Below are 18,112 nucleotides of genomic sequence, written 5' to 3' on the forward strand. Positions count from 1 at the left end.
TTCTTTCAATATGATAAGCTGAGCAGTCTAATAGTAGATGCTTTGGATTTTCAACACAATTACAGAAATAGCATAAATTGGAAGAGTAGTCAGATAATCTTATTAGATAAGATCTGAAATATCTATAATCAAGCTTTAATTGGCAAATGGTTGACCATATCTTCTTAAATATAGAAAGAGTAGATGCTTTCCATCTGAGTTTTATTTTGAATTGAGAGTAGTGATTTGTAGAACTTTCTCTATTAAAAAGATCTTCAAACCACTCTATTATTGCTTGTTCTTTTTATTTATCTTTTTATATAAGTAAGATATATATATCTTTCAGAACAAACTTGATTTAATTCTGTAGCTTTCTTTGCTACTAGATCAGCTTCTTCATTTCCATGTATATTTACATGTGCAGGAACCCAATGAAGATGTAGATTAATTTGCTGATTTTTAATAGACTTAGTAGTTTTTCTTATAGATTGAAGATAATATAAGCCAGAATTAAGATCTTGATTTATGAGTCTCTGAATAGCAGCTTGATTATCAGAAAACACCCAGATGTCTGATATTGATCTTGATTGAGACTGAGAGATAAAACTTGCTAATTTAAATACTTTATCTATAGCAAACAGTTCTGCATCAAAGACTTCAAGATATTTTCCTAGATTCTATGAAAATCTAATATTATCTTGTAGATTGTATACACCAGCACTAGCATATTGATTTTCTTCAGCTTTGAATCTATCTGAATAGAGAATTAAAGATCTATTATCTAGATTTTTAATTCTATTTATGTGACTATCTTTAGCTGTTTTCTTGTCTGAATTTTCAATTTGAATATCTATCAAATCAGCTGGATTTTCAGATCAAGATGCATTCCATTTTGCTTTGATTCTCTCTGTTTTTAGAGAAGGTAATATATTTGAAATCATTGAACAAATTCTGAATAGTTGACTTGGATACTTTTTTTGTTTATTGATTTTTCTTCTTTTTTTTTCTTTTAGTTGATGTTTGTACAACATATTCATTATTTAATTCTGATTGATTTCAATCTAAAAACCTTTCTCAATCAAGATTAACACCATTATTATAAGATGGAAAGCTAGAAGATACTCTTTTTCTGATTGCATATTCTTTTGGCATTTTTAATAGTTTATAAGCATAGTTTCTGTATAGTCTATTAAATCTTACTTTGGCAGAAGGAATAGCAGTCTCAATCTCTATAGCATAAATTGAAGAAGTTTTAAAAGCCTCTATAATCTTTCTTAAAGCAGAGTTTTGAAGATTCTTATACTTATTAAGAAGATTCTTTTGATTCTTTCACCAAATCTGAATACTATAATCAGCTACTGAGGTAATACAAGCTATATAAAGTTGTCTCATAGCTTGAAAAGTAAGATCTTTTTTAGTATTTAAAAGTCTGATTATTTGATTAAGAACTCTTTCAGCAGCTGATATCTTAATTTCAACATGATTCTTGAAAGTAAGAGTATTGTCAAGTCAAATATCTAACCATCTCACTAGCTTTTTTGGTTTAAAAACTTGATCATGTAGTTTAACTGAGTTATCTTCACTAAATGATTTAGTAAAGTAGATTAACTCAGTTTTTTCTATATCAAATTGAACCACATGAATCTTGTCTATTAGACATTGCTTGTAAAGCTTTATCTAACTTAAAGTAGTTTTCTTCCATCAAGAAAGAGAAGACAACAAGTTCAGTATCATCTATATAACTAGAAATTCTGATATCTTTAAGATCTAAATCATTATTATTCTTACAAAGAAATATAGTATATATAGAGAAAAGTATTGGAGATAGAGGTAAATCTTGAAGAATTCCAATATTTATAGATATTTTTTCTTGTTGTTTCTCACCATCAAAAACCAGTTGGATTTTTCTTATTTGCATAAAATGAAAAATCCATATAGCTAGTGATTTAGATAGTTGCAAATCAGAGAAGATCTTTAAGAGTCTATTTAGTGAAACATACTTAAATGCTTCTTTTATATCAATAAAAAAAAGCTGAGGTTACCAATTTATTAGCTTTTGCAAGTTAAATATCATATACTAAACTTATTAAAGCATCTATAGCAGAGCATTGCTTCTTTCCTCCAAACTGACCAAAATATAGTAATTTATTTTGGAAGGCCCAATAAGAAAGTCTAGAAGTAATAACTCTCTCTATAACTTTTCTCAAGCAGTTAAGTAGAGAGATGATTTTATAAGATTTTGGTAATGAAGCTTTTCTATTTGGTTTCTTTAAAATAACTCCAGTAGCTTCTCTCCAGATTTCTGGATGATATTCCTTTTCAAATAATATAGAGTATAACTTGAAAAATCTATCTTTAAGTACTGGATAGATTTTTTGTAGTATAAGAAAGAATATACCATCTAGGCCAGATGTACTGGTTTTGGAGCCTGAAAAAATAGAGTTCTTGATCTCTATTTCTTGAAGAATAGGCCATTTCCAATACAGATTTTCATGATATTCATTTCAATTTATTGGTGAATAACTTGGTGGTTCTCTGAAAAGAGTTTTTATAAAAGCATTGCATTTCTCTTTAAATGAGATAGCTTTATTGTCTATTTCATTTTCAGAGTTTGAGAATTCTAGAATAGAAGTTTTTTCCACTCTTTTTTCTTTAGTATATTTATATGCTTTAAAAATCTCTTTTTCTTGAGCATTCTCCAGAAATTCATTCCAATGAGATGACTTTGCCTCTTTAATAGCATTAAAGTAGTCATTTCTAGTTTGTTGAAAGAACTCTTGCTTATTTTTCAGTTCTCTAAAGGCTTTTGTCATAGCTTTTCTCTTGATTTTTAGCTTATTATTCCACCAAGATTTAGATATTTTAGTTATTCTCTTTTTGAGAATGTGTTTTTCAATAGATACTTGAATTAGATTTCTTAATTTAATTGCTTCTAATTCAAGTTCTGATGAAGTATTTTCTATTGAAGTCCATTAAAACTCTTCTTTTTCTAGATTTTAAAGAAGAGATTTATTTACTTTATCTTAATTAGCTTTCTGAAAGTGTATTAATTTGAAAAAAGTAGATCTTTAACAAGATTTTCAGTATTTAGTTCAATACTGAATTGAATAATTTTATAATCAGAATCAGAGTGAAAACCTTCATCAATCTACCACTCATATATTTTTTGAGTTAAGTTAGTGAAGAGAAAGATCAAATCTATAAGTAATTTAAATAGTAGATTTAGACTGAAGAAGATTTCTCTGTCTATCTTATTTATTAAATCTATATTATTCTTCTCAAGCTATTCTACTAGTTTTCCAGCTCTCACTGAGTTAACTATATTTGAATTTTATCATGAATAATGAGTATTCATATTCTCAGTAATAATAGAGTATTGAGAAGCTGAGATATTTACTAGTTCTCTCTTAATAGTACAAAAAATTAAGTTGTTCTCTAGATCTCTTTGATTATAAATATTTATCAGTTGTATAGTTTCACACTGATTGTATTTATCTTTAATATCTATAACTAGAAGATCATTACTAGAGCATATGTCAGATCTTAAGCAGGGTTAATATCTGGACTGTTTTCTAGCAAAAATAGCTACTCTAGATCTCAAATCTTTATTCTCAGGAAGAATGCAATAATATGCATTATAAGAGACTGTAAACTGGTTATCTGAGCTCATCTATGATTCCTGAAATAAAATATAATCAATTTTTTTTCAAATCTAATATCAAGACATGTATGTATTAACTTTTCATTTCTTCCAATAATATTATTCTGAAGAAAGATCAATTTTGAAAAAGTATTTGAAGTTTTATTTAATATAAATTAATAAATGGTGATCTAACTTCAATCTTTTTCTTGAAGATTACAACTTGATTTTCATCTTCAGAATCTGTTTCATGAGATCTCTTAGAAACAGGTTTAGTTCTAGAAAGATTCTGCTCAGCTCTTACTAGTTGCATTGATTTACTAGTATTTTGTGCTGAATAGTTAGATTTTTTGAAGAAAACACACTCTGTACTTTTAGCCACATGATTTTCTAGACAATTAGCACATTTTAATGTAGAGTGTATACATTTTCATCCAGTAATCTCACAAATTGAGCATTCATGCATACTTGTTTGATGTTTTTGAGCACAGATATTACATCTAGCTTCTTTTTTACAGTTTGGTGCTGTATGTTTATAGATTTGACAGTTAAAGCATTGTACAGTGCTTCTAAATCTTTCTGACTGTTTGTATTTACAAACTTTAAGATTCTGTCCAGCAATCACAACTGTTTTCAGATTTTCAGCTAAACATGAAAGACAGCAGATGCATGTCTTTTCTGTATTCTATTTTCAGCAGAAGATAGCCAGATTAGGATTCTTTTTAAAGAGATAAAGTTAAAAATTTCTATCTCTTCTTTTAGAAGAGATAATCCATTCTCTATTATCTCTGTGAGAGAGATAATTATGGGTATTCTTGTCAGGTAGTTTTCAACTCTTCTCCTGAATTAGTGCCTTATCTAGTTACTTAATCATCAGTTACTATTGGATCACTAACATATTCCACAACCAAGTAAAACAACCATGTGAGTGGAATATCAAAATATGCATAAAAATCTCAACTTTTTGCTCTTTTATATCTCAACAACATTGTTGAATATAGACTTTAGAATTTAGATGTAGAGTATATAGACACGTAATAAATAGTATTATCAATTTGATTTATTTAACTCTATTATTTGTGAAGATACTTTAATACATGCTAGTAAAAAGCTAATAAAATACTATAACTTAAGAAATAATTATTATATTTAGATAATTCTTATAATTTTACAAAAATTATTATATCTGTATAGTATCTTCTTTATTTTATAATAATCAGACATAAACTTGTTCAGATATAAAAGAGCAAAAAGTTGAGATTTGTATGTGTATTTTGGTGTCCTGCTTGCTTGGTTGTCTCACTTAGTTGTGGAATATGTTATAAATTATATAATATCTATTATATAATAATATTATCTTTAGAGTACAGATCTTTGTCTGCATCTATTATAATTAAAATTACAAAGTTAAGTACTACTAGATATGAGAGATATAAATATAAAGAGACTTATTACAAAGTGCTGAAATAATATAGTTACTGTACTGAATATTATAAGAGAAGAAGCTGTAAAGAAAAAAAAGAATTTAAGAGTAAGATTAAAATATACTAACTATAATTAAGAACATCTAACTTAGAGCCTGCAATATAATAAAAGAAAAAAGAAATATACAGCACTTATAGAGTAACTCAGAAATATACTTTCTATTTATAGAGAAACAGTTATAAGATTTAGTAATTATATAAATATTCTGAAATATCAGCTGAAGAAAAACAAATTAAAGCTAATAACTTAAGAATAAAATTAGAAAAAAACAGATAAAATAAAAGAGATAGTAATTATACAGAAGAGTAAATTATCTAGAAAAAACTTATATTTAGAAGAAATAAAAAAGTAAAATAAAATTATAACAAGAAAAGCTTTTTAAGTACTGAATCTAAACACTTAACAAGTTATTTAAACTTAAAGTATAAAGAGAAAAAAAAATAAGTATGAAAATATAAAAGTAAGCTAACAGTAACTTGGAATACAATTATAATATAATATTTCTTGATAAATAAGAACAGATTATTAATTCTACAATAAAATATTAAATAAATTTCAAGAACAAATAATGCCACTACTGATAACAGATAAAAGCACTTGCAGATATAATATTATAGCTATTCAGAAATTATAATAAAACTCTTTTCATTATTATTCTCTAAAGAATAAATTTAATCTGGTGTACAGAGAATTTCTAGATATAAGAATATACTTTCTGATAAATCATCGGCTAAGAGCAGTGAACATATCTACATTATACTAAGAACTTGAGTACTATTTACTTCAATATGCTAGATGAAGATAAATGATAAAGGATACACATATAATATATACAATTCAATTCCAGTAATCAGAAGAAATAAAACAAATTACAATATAATACTAATACTTAAAGAAATAATAGAAATTAACAGAAAAAATAAATCTATAATTCTTGAAGATTTCAATTTACATTATTTAATATAAAAAGAAGGGTTAGAGCAGAAAGATATTTAAGAAAGTAGAAGAACTACTAAATCTGATAATAAATTATAAACTCAAGCTTTTACTTTCTGTAGATATTAAGACAAGATAAAAGAGAGAAGAATCAAGTATAATTTAATATTCAGTACTAATTTTCTAGTACAAAAAGTCTTCTTAGCTGTAGTCTGTTGAAGAAGAAAATGACTATAATTTAGATTATCTTCCTATTTATAACTATTATTAGTATTCACACTATAAGATATCTGGAGAGAGAGTAAAGAATCTAACATAAACTTAAAGAAAAAGAGCTTATAAATAAAATTAGAAAAAGACTAAATTCAAACTATTAGAGAATAAAGCAGAAATTAATAGTATAATAAAGAAGATTATACAAGTAATAAATAAAGTAATTTAATTTCACTATTTAAAGTTTAGAATAAGTTCAAGATTAATATCTGAATAAAATCTGAAAATTAAAGAGATTCAAATAAAAGTAAGAAGACTATAAAAATAGTATTAAAAACTGTACACTGAAGAAATCTGAAAAGAAAATATAAATAAATAAGAAATTATAAAGACTGTATAATTAAGATGACTTTTAGAAATAATTACAAAGCCAGAGTATAAAAGGTATCAGTCTTTGTTCAAGATTTTTGGCAACTAGTAAGATGAGCTAGAAACTAAGAGAGCCAACAAACATATACTTTATTAATAAGAGAAGATAAGAGACTGCTAATAACAGAAATTAAAGATAAGTTTGAAATTTTTTAATGAATCTTCTTTCCACTTGCAGAAATAGCAGATATATCAGATATAAAAAAATATAAATACTTTTAAGTCAACAGAATAGCTAATAGTAATAAATATTAAAGATTAAAAAAATTATCAATAATGCAGTATTAAATAAGATATCAGAATCAGATAAAATCTCTAATTATATTGTGAAGAGAGTAAAAACTTATTCTGATATTAATATTAATAGTACTGATAAACACATGTCTAGATCAGAGTTATTATCTAAAATACTTCAGATAATTAGAAACAGTAGTATGCAGAAGTCAGAAAAAAAGAATTATATACAAACTAAATTATATAAATTAGTAACACTTCTTAATATTCTAGAAAAAATTATAGAGAAGATGCTTGCTAATAAAATATTAGTGCTGATAGAAAAGTATTTACTGCTGCTAGACATAATATATAAAAGAGAGAAAGACAGTCTTAACTAAATATACACTTTAACTAACTGATATAGAAAATATATATAGCTTGATTCAATAATATATCTTAAATAATAATATTTATACTATCTCTAGATATATCAGAAGTCTATAATAATATCTTATATTTATAACTACTGCATAATCTGAGAAAATAAAAAATTAGCCAAAAGATAATTAACTAAATAACAGGCTTTTTTATTAACTAGCAGATTAAATATAACTGCAGAAAGAGATAATAAATATATAGACAGAGATATCATAAGATTTCTCTCTCTTTTGTATTTTATATCTCTTTTTTAATATAGATCTTATTAAAAAATATCAAGAATCTGAGAAACAAATAACAGCAGTCAGATAAATAAATAATATTAATATTATTATAGCAAATAATCAACAGAAACCAACTATCAAATACTCAAAAAAATTTACAAGAAATATAAAAAATAAAAACAAATATATATCTTTTTTAAGTTCAACTTCACAAAATACAGTCTGATATATCCTGCAAATCAGAAATAAAGAAAAGATAAATCTAACTAAGACAGTAAAAATAAAAAAAAGTAAATTAAATGTATATTTATATACAGAATACTGAAGCTTATATTAGAATATAAGCTTAAATAAACCACATATATTAAAAGAATTAAATTTAAAATCACAAAGACTATAAAAATAATAAACAATCTAGTAGATTTAGTCTGAAAAGTAAAATACAAGAAGCTATATTAATTATATAAGCAGTCACTCAATCTGAGATAAGCTATATAGTATTAGTATAATATACTCTTCTTTACTCAGGAATGTCATACAACAGTAAGATAATAGTGAAACTGAAATTAATTTAAAAGTAGTTAAAATAGTTACAGAAATATTTAAAATAGTATTAGAGCAGACACTGAATATTAAAGTATAGCTTTTATTCATATAGTAATATCTGAATAGAGCAACTGCAACAGTATATCTAAGACTGAGAGACATACTATAATTTCAAGTTATAAATATAATTTGCCAGAAGATATGGCAGGTATATCAGAGTAAGTAAAAATATCTTACTATAAAGTAAATATTACTAGAGAATTATAAGCACAAATGCAAAGAACTTTTCAGAAAAAATATACTGAAGAAGATTAAGATAAGAAAATTATATTTAGTTTACTCTTGACGAGTATTTATCAAGACTATAATAGTAGAGTTAATACAAAAGATAAAAATCTTGCATAAGCAAGCTGAAAAGACAGAAAGTTATAAAATATATATAAATAAAAAGTATAATAAATAATAAAGTAGAAGCAGCAGCAGTAAGCAAGTATTCAAGAGTAGTAAGTCAGATATTTCTAGAAAAAAATATAGAGATAATAATATTTATAACAGAGCTATAAGAAATTTAAATAACACTAGAGATAATACTGAAATATAATAAAAAAAGAACAGGAATTTTTACAGATTATCAAGTAGTAATCTAAACTGCAGAGAGTCTTTAAACAAAATATCATATACTTAACAATATTCTTTAATTATAGATGCAGATTTAACATCATAACTTTTACTTAAAAATAACCTGAATATTATTATACAAAAAAATTACTGGGAACAAAATGACAAATCAGACAGTAAAAAAGATTAAAAAGTAGAACACAATATATAATATAAAAGATGAAAGAATCTAGATTAGTATAAATTATATAGTTAAGAAGATGCCACATTGTAAAATACTGCTAATCTATCTGAAGAAAAAAATCACAGCACATATAATAAATATACAAGAAAAGAATTAGCACAGTAAAAAGTACTAACTGAATTTTTTACAATATACTGTTAAAATTGATTAAGAACATTCTCAAGATTCACATAAAATTAACAAAATAATTATTATTTATTCTGATTCAGATGCTGATCAGAAATATAGATCTAAAGTAATTATTGTTAGAAATATAAATCTCGGAAATGAACAATAAGAAATATAAGTATAGAAGAAAAGATTTAATCAGTAAAGTATATTCTAATTAGCTGCTCAAAATTCTGTCAGCTTAGAGAGAATCTTATATAAAACAAGAAAAAAAGAACAATAAATCTGAAAATAATACTTTTACAGCAAAAATACAGTATCAGAGCAGTCAAATTTATAATAAAGATCAGATTAAGATCAGATTTCTTGAACAATTTTAGCATACTAATACAGAGCTAGTAAAGTGATAAGTTTCTCTAAAAGAGTAATACAGAATAAACAGGTATAGTAGCAGAGTGTGTAAGGTAGTTTACCACTAAACAAGCCAAATTTTGCCAAATGCTCTACGCAATAAATTTATTGAATATCTCAACAACCAGACCTTGATTATTAAATAGCCATTAAATATTAAATGAATGTGTTCTTTGAAGTATAGAAATTAGTGTAGTTAGGAAAATAAACAGATGGATAGCCTAATATTGTAGCCAGAGCAAAAGATTCAGGGGGTAGATAGAAAGGAATTCAAAGAAATATCAACAGTAGATTTCTTCATTTGGAAGTCTAATGCCTTGCTAAAGAGGCTTGTAGAGCTCTTACTTCCCCTTTTGAAAGATTGTATAAGCTCTTTACAATAAGACTCTTTAGTAGAGAAGTTCTTCCAACAGGACTTTGAAGCTGGTGCTTGAAGCTCTGACTGCTGGTGTTTAGTAGCACATTTAACTGTCTGTTTTTTCTTCTCTGCTAGTTGTAAAATTTTCTTCTCCTCACAAGCAACATGTTGTATCTCTCTTTGTCTAGCACATTTGATTTTTTTAATCTTTTGTTGCTTGCAGATCTTTTTACAGATATTCTTCTGTTCAATTCATCTTTCTTTAACATCTCTAGCAGCCTGCTTCTTTTGAAGCTTCTGTTAAAGCTTTGTCTCTTGTGTTTAAGCAATTTTATCAGCTTTTTCAGTCTCTATTTCATCCAGGTGCTCACATGTCTTAAGAACTTTTATTGGAGACCAGAACTGCACTTGACTAGAATTATCTCTATTAAGTAGATCTAGAAGCTTGCCTTGCTTGTGGTGTTGCTTCTCTATTACTAGAGTTGATCTTAGGCACTGATTTTCATGTTCTAGCAGTTTATTATGAAGAGCAAATTGCTTACTGGCTTGAATAATCCATCCAATACTCTGCAAATTTAGGCTGTGCTGGAGATGTATATTTTTGATCTCTTGTTAGAGCTGGTGCATATTGCTAGAAATAAAAGATTTAACTGGCAGTATAGGAGCTTGAGCAGTTGCAAATTAGTGCAGTTAATGTTGAGAATTCAGAGAATTAATTCCAGGCTTTGCAAAGCCAGCAAGTATATTTTTAACTATCAAAGCCTTCTTCTAAGCTACATTGAATAGTCTCCAGAAATCTCTTTTTATTATTTAAATATAGCTTATTCTGTAATGTAGTAGTGCTTCCAGCTTGTTGAAATATGTCTTGCTAGTGATTCAAAGACTTCAACATTAAGAGATTGCAAACAGTGGATTGAATACAGCAGGAGAATTATAAGAAAAATCTTTTTACAGTTAGCATACTCAATAAATTTCATATTTATATGGGAGAAATGCCCATCTAGTAGAAGCAGACATCTTTCTCAACCAGCTTGTTTCTTAGTATGCTGATTGAAAACCTGTTTCAATTACTTTAGTTCATATTCATCATTGCTCCAAACATTTATTAAAGCTGCAAAGTAGGCTCATTCACTTTTATTATAATTATCTAGTCATGTATTCTGGAGATCTTACAATTTACTCTGGTAAATAAGAGCTGGAGATAGTGTAATTCCTTCAGCAGAGACTGAGCAGAGTAATGAGAGAAATTCTCAACTATCATTCTAGATGACAGTATTCTTTTCAGCTTATAGGGCTTCAATAGAGACTAATCACTTTGAGATATGATAGAAGCCTAAGAGGAATTCTTTTTTATCAAAGTTGTAGATGTTTGAAGGCTCAAGATTATACTGATTGATTTTCTGCTCCAACTATAAGTAGTCAACTAGTTAGCCAGTGTTAACAACTGCAATTACAATTAATTAAATAAATCATCAAATTACAAGTATATAGAAGTGCTTAAAGCACTGATAGTTATCTGCTACCTGTCTATTTTAATTAATTGCTTTGAGATAAATATATTTGATCTTATTGTTATGCTGCTTGCAAAATTAATTAATCCAGTTAATTCCAACATCCTCTTCTGTTATCTCTTGTATGATATTTTGTAGGATCTGAGATGTAATAGCAAGGCTGCAGCTAGAGAGCTTGTTTATATAATTTAGAAGCTCTGTCTCCTGTATATCAGAGAGCTTTTTCTTATATTGGAAGGCTGCTTCATTCTGAGCAAGTTACAAGTTTTTATGCTGTCAGTACAGGGTCACTTAGTTGACTAAGTACTTTCTCACAGTCACAGCATAATTTGGAGTCTCTTGCAATTCAAGATCTTCAATTGCAAGCCTAATTAAGGTGTTATTGACCATGTTGTCACATATTGAATGTTAAATGTTGGAGGAATTTGGTGGTGGAAAATTTGGCTTGTTTAGTAGTGTGGCTTGTTTAGTGGTGAACTACCTTATATATTACTTAAATAATATTAAAAAAACTAATGTAATCTACAACTAAGCAAGATATTCAAGCAAGCAGAACACCAAAATTGCCATATAATAATTATATAGATTCCAACCTGAAATATATATGCTCAACAACACCTAATTAAATTAAATTAAATTACACTAAATTTAGAGCATCTTGTTCTTCTATACCTGAGAGAACTACAATTGCTGCACCTTGGTACAGCCTGTGAGCATAGTGCAAACTCAGAAGCTATAGAATTAGAAACTTGAATAGCAGATTGTTCAACAGACTTAGCAGATGAAATAATAAGATTCTAAGCTTCTTCTCTAATATAATTCACCTTCAAGCAGCTCACACCACCGAGTGGCTCAAAATACACATATAAATCTCAACTTTTTGCTCTCTTATATCTTAACAAGTCTATGTCTGATCATTATAAAATGAAGAAGATACTATACAGATATAGTAAACTTTGTAAATCATAAAGAATTATTTAAATATAATAATTATTTCTTAAGTTATAGTATTTTTATTATTTTTTTACTAGCATGTATCAAAGTATCTTCACAAATAATAGAGTTAAATAAATCAAATTGATAATACTGTTTATTAAGTTTCTATATATTCTACATCTAAATTCTAAAATCTATATTCAACAATGTTGTTGAGATATAAGAGAGCAAAAAGTTGAAATTTGTATGTGTATTTTGGTGAGCCGCTCAGTGGTGTGAGCCACTTGGAGATGAATTACATTAGTTAGATTTTTTTCTCAAGTGAAATTCTGTAAGTAAATCTCTTGTACTTTTGCTTCTTTTTTCTTATTTTACTGCAAAAATACTCTAGTATTGCTTTATAATAGTGATATTGATTATTCTACATTTGCAGATCTTGGTAATTTAATCAAATTCTTTTATTAAGTCTTGTAGTGAGCTATTAAGTCTCTTTCTTATAAGATTCTTAATCTTATCTATCTGTCTATGCAACTGATAGAGGTTGTGAGATATTTGTAGAATTTAAAATGACTCTGAGTTGCTAAATTAACTACTTGAGATAATAGAGGTTTGAAGCTAAATATCTAACTGCTGAATAATCTAGTCAGATCTAAGAAGAGCTATTCCAGTAGCTATAAAGTTACTATAAATATTCTAAGTTCTCTAGTAGAGACTTCTATATAAGCTGTAAAATAGATGTGTAGAAAAGTGTTTCTTTTTAATAATATTAAAATCAAGTTGTATTTGCTGTTCAATCAGACTTTTCAAATATACTTACTTTAAAACTGCAAAAAACACTGACATTTAAAGACTGTAAAAGATAAGATAAATATACTAGTACTTCGTACATAAAAGCTTACTACAAATTTGGTCAAACTCATAAGTCAGATAATTGCTGTGTCTGTCCAGAATAAGAAGTAGATAGATGCTAACTTTGTAAAGATTTAAAGCAGAAATAAATACTCTGATAAGTTATTTGATTTTTATCTTATCTGTGATTTAATTATTGAAACTAATATCAAGCCTTCAGCTATCTAGAAGCTCATCAAACTAGTCTTTTTGTAGATTTTATCTTTTAAAAATAAAATGAAGGGTTAAAGCTTATTCTGATACATTAACTGACTCAACCACAGTAATTTATTCTTATTTTCAAGCTGTAAGAGCTTTTGCCTAGCTATAGTACTCAGCACTAGTAATGATCTTGATAGTTGTACAAAGTTTTATTGCAAATCCAGTCTCATTAAAGTTATAGATATCTTCAGCCTAAATTTCATGTCCAGCAATTATATATTTCTAGAGTCTTAAACCAGTTCTGAATAATTTTTCTATTCTTATGTTTCAGATATCTAGAGAAAAACCACTGGAGTTATTCTAAAAAAACTAAATAAAAAAGCTTTAATACCAAAATCTTATAAAAATTATCTCTCTTAACTACTTGGGAAAAGTTATAAAGAGAGTTATTACTTCTAGAGTTTCTTATTGAATCTTCCAAAGTAAACTACTATATATTGATTAGTTTAAAGGAAAGAAGCAATGCTCTGCTATAGATGCTTTAATAAGTTTAGTATATGATATTTAACTTGCAAAAGCTAATAAATTGGTAACCTCAGCTTTTTTTTATTGATATAAAAGAAGCATTTGACTATATTTTAATAAATAGACTTTTAAAAGTCTTCTCTGATTTGCAACTATCTAAATCACTAGCTATATAAATTTTTTCTTTTATACAAATAAGAAAAATTCAACTAGTTTTTGATGGTGAGAAACAATATGAAAAAATATCTTTAAATATTGAAATTTCTCAAGAATCATCTCTTTCTCCAATACTGTTCTCTATATATACTAGATTTCTTTTTAAGAATGATAATGATCTACAGAGATGCGTTCTAGAAGTCTTTACCACACTAGTAATGAGGCTAGTACCAGAAATACATTGAACCTCATCAAATTAGTATGAATCAGCCTGTATCTTTGATCATGGATTTATTTCTCCTCTTGTATATTTTCCTAAGTATTCAAATCTCCAAGATGTAAAGCTGCTAAAGTCTCTGCAGCTTTTAATCTACTAGCTAAGCAGTTGCTTTCTAGATTCTACTGTTTTGAGATCTTTCTCTTTAAATACTGATCTTTATACTCTTGAAAACTCTTATAACTATTCTCTCTATACTTATTCTCTTCCTCAAGCTGTGTAATTTCTTAAATGTGATGTGGAATTCACTCAATTCACTATTAAATCTTCTCTTGCAAAAGCTTATTCCAGACTTACAGTCAAACTTTTTTTACAGTCTTGATTTCATGTAAAGCTCTACAAGAAGTCATACATCTTTTCATCTATATTCAAACAGACTTGATTATATTTAAATTCAGAGAATTGTCTGGCTAAAGCAGCTGCTTTATTTCATGTAAACTATATAACTTTCTCTGTGCAAAATGAATATATACTGGTGCTCTATCTTCTTGCACTGAAGTCTACAGTTAATCTTTAAGATACTTTGCAAAGAGAATAAGCTTAGGAATAAGAATTTTCTAGTTAGAATAATACAAGAAATTAGTCTTTATTTCAGTAGAAATTCAGAAAATATTCAAATCTTTTGATATCTATATCAATCTACTTTTTTATTATCTTTGCAAACTAGCTTTTTATTCTTCTTTCTGAACTAAAACACTGATCTTCTTCTAGAGATTTCACAAAGCTTCATCTAATACATAGCAGTATTGAGCTCTCTTATAGCTGCAGTCTTTAACTTATTTGTCAATCACATGAAGAGTTCTAGCAGGAATTTCTAGAGCAGTAGAGACTTCATTAACTGGTATTCTCTAAGAGACTAAAGCTAGAGCTTGGATGTAAATAACAATTAGATGAAACTGATTATTTTCAAGTATTAGAAATTATAATTGAGATGAGATTCAAGCTGGTAATTATTTTAAAATCAGAAGGTACATATAGATCTGTAGTAATTTAGTTGAGAGATATTGTACTTTTGATACAGCTGTAATTGCTAGTGTGAGTAAAGACTTCTGGAACACACTTCTATAGATCTTAAAGATATCATTATTTCTGGTTATGTAAATGATACTAGACTTGTTGTTTTCTTCTTCTTAATAGAAGAAAACTGCTTTAAGTTAGATAAAGCTTTACAAGCTATATCTAATAGACAAGATTCTCATATAGTTTAATTTGATATGGAGAAAACTAAACTAATTCACTTTACTAAATTATTTAGTGAAGATAACTCAGTTAAATTACATGACCAAGTTTTCAAATCAATAAAACTAGTAGGATGATTAGGTATTTAGCCTGACAAATAATAATATACTTACTTACAAGAACCATGTTAAAATAAAGAGATCAGCTGCTGAAAGAATTCTTAATCAAATAATTAAACTTTCAAATACTAAAAAAGATCTTATCTTTCAAGCTATAAGATAACTTTATATAGCTTACATCACTTCAGTTGCTGACTATGGTGTTTAAATTTGATGAAAGAATCAAAAGAATTCACTTAATAGAAGACTTTTAAAACTCTGCTTTAAGAAAGATTCTAGAAGCTTTTAAAATCTCTCCAGTCTATACTATAAAAATTGAAGCTGCTATTCTTTCAGCCAATGTAAGATTTAATAGACTATATAGAAACTATGCTTATAGACTATTAAAAATATTAAAAAAATATACAATCAGAGAAAGAGTATTTTCCAGCTTTTCATCTTATAATAATAGTGTTGATCTTGATTGGAGAAGATTTTTAAATTTAAATTAATCAGAGTTAATTAATAAATATGTTGCACAAACATCAAGTAAAACAAAAAGAAGAAAAATCAATAAATAGAAGAAATATTCAAGTTAACTATTCAGAATTTATTCAATGATTTCAACAATACTATGTTCTTTAAAAATTGAGAGAATTTTAAGCAAAATAGAAAGCACCTTGGGCTGAAAATCTAGCTGATTTAATAGATATTCAAATTCAAGAATCAGACAAGAAGACAGTTAAAGATATTTATATGAATAAAATTAAAAGTCTAGATAATAGATGTTTAAATCTTTGTTTAGATGAATCAAAAGCTGAAGAAAATTAATATACTAATGTTGGTGTGTACAATCTACAAGATAAATATTAGATTCTTATAGAATCTAGATAAATATCTTAGAGTCTTTGATGCAGAACTATTTGCTATAGACAAGATATTTAAATGAGCAAGTTCTATCTCTCAGTCTCAATCAAGACTAATATCAGATATCTGAGTTTTTTCTGATAGTCAGACTGCTATTCAGAGACTTATAAATCAAAATCTTAATTCTAGCTTATATTATCTTCAATCAATAAAACAAACTGTTAAGTATATTAAAAATCAGCAAATTTAACAACATCTTCATTGAGTTCCTGTACATATAAATATGTATAAAAATGAAGAAGCTGATACTCTGCTTGAATTAATAAATATAGTTATTCAATATTTAGAAGAGAAAAACACTATAATATATAGTATGATAATCTTGTCAGTATTATTATTATTATTATTCATTATAATCTTATGCAGTCAGTGACTATGAAGACTACCTAGTAGCATTTCTGCTAGGATTTACTTAGTATACATTGTAAAAATGAAAAATAGAAAAAAATCAAAGTATTTCAAGACAATATGAGATGTTCTTTCTCCACAAAAGTTAAATAACAGATAGTATATAATACCAATTTCAAAGAAAAACAAGTATTCTTGTAGCAATGTAATACAAATAAAAAAGTAATAAAAATTAGTGTATTTAAGAAAGTTACTTCTAGTAGCTATTCCAGTATATTTCAGAAATAAAATCAGCTATTTCAGGCCTAATTCAGTTTCAAAAACAAAATTTAAAGATAGTTGAGAAATATTAAGTTCTTGTTAAACTTTTCTTCTTTCAGTTTGGTAAGTTAAATATTCTAGTGGTAAATACTTTTGGATTTTCAACACAATTGTAGAAATAGCATAGATTAACAGAGTAATCAGATAATTTTATTAAATAAGATCTGAAATATCTATAATTAAGCTTTAATTAACAAATAGTTAATCATATTTTCTTAGATATAAAGAGTAGATGCTTTCTATCTGAATTTTATTTTGAATTGAGAGTAGTGATTTGTAGAACTTTCTCTATTAAAGAGATTTTTATACTACTCTATTATTGCTTGTTCTTTTATTTGTTTTTTTATATAAGTAAGAGATATATACCTCTCTCTAAACAAACTTAATTTAGTTCTGTAGCTTTTGTTACTGCTAGATCAGCTTCTTCATTTTCATGTATATTCATATGTGCAGGAACCCAATAAAGATGTAAATTAATTTGCTGATTTTTAACATACTTAACAGTTTTTCTTATAGATTGAAGATAATATAAGCCAGAATTAAGATCTTGATTTATGAGTCTCTGAATAGCAGCTTGATTATCAGAAAACACCCAGATGTCTGATATTGATCTTGATTGAGACTGAGAGATAAAACTTGCTAATTTAAATACTTTATCTATAGCAAACAGTTCTGCATCAAAGACTTCAAGATATTTTCCTAGATTCTATGAAAATCTAATATTATCTTGTAGATTGTATACACCAGCACTAGCATATTGATTTTCTTCAGCTTTGAATCTATCTGAATAGAGAATTAAAGATCTATTATCTAGATTTTTAATTCTATTTATATAAATTCCATTTTGCTTTGATTCTCTCTATTTTTAGAGAAGATAGTATGTTTGAAATCATTAAACAAATTCTGAATAGTTAACTTGAATACCTTTTTTGTTTATTA

Source organism: Coccidioides immitis (assembly GCF_000149335.2).
Source record: "Coccidioides immitis RS genomic scaffold supercont3.5, whole genome shotgun sequence".
NCBI classification, from domain to species: domain Eukaryota; kingdom Fungi; phylum Ascomycota; class Eurotiomycetes; order Onygenales; family Onygenaceae; genus Coccidioides; species Coccidioides immitis.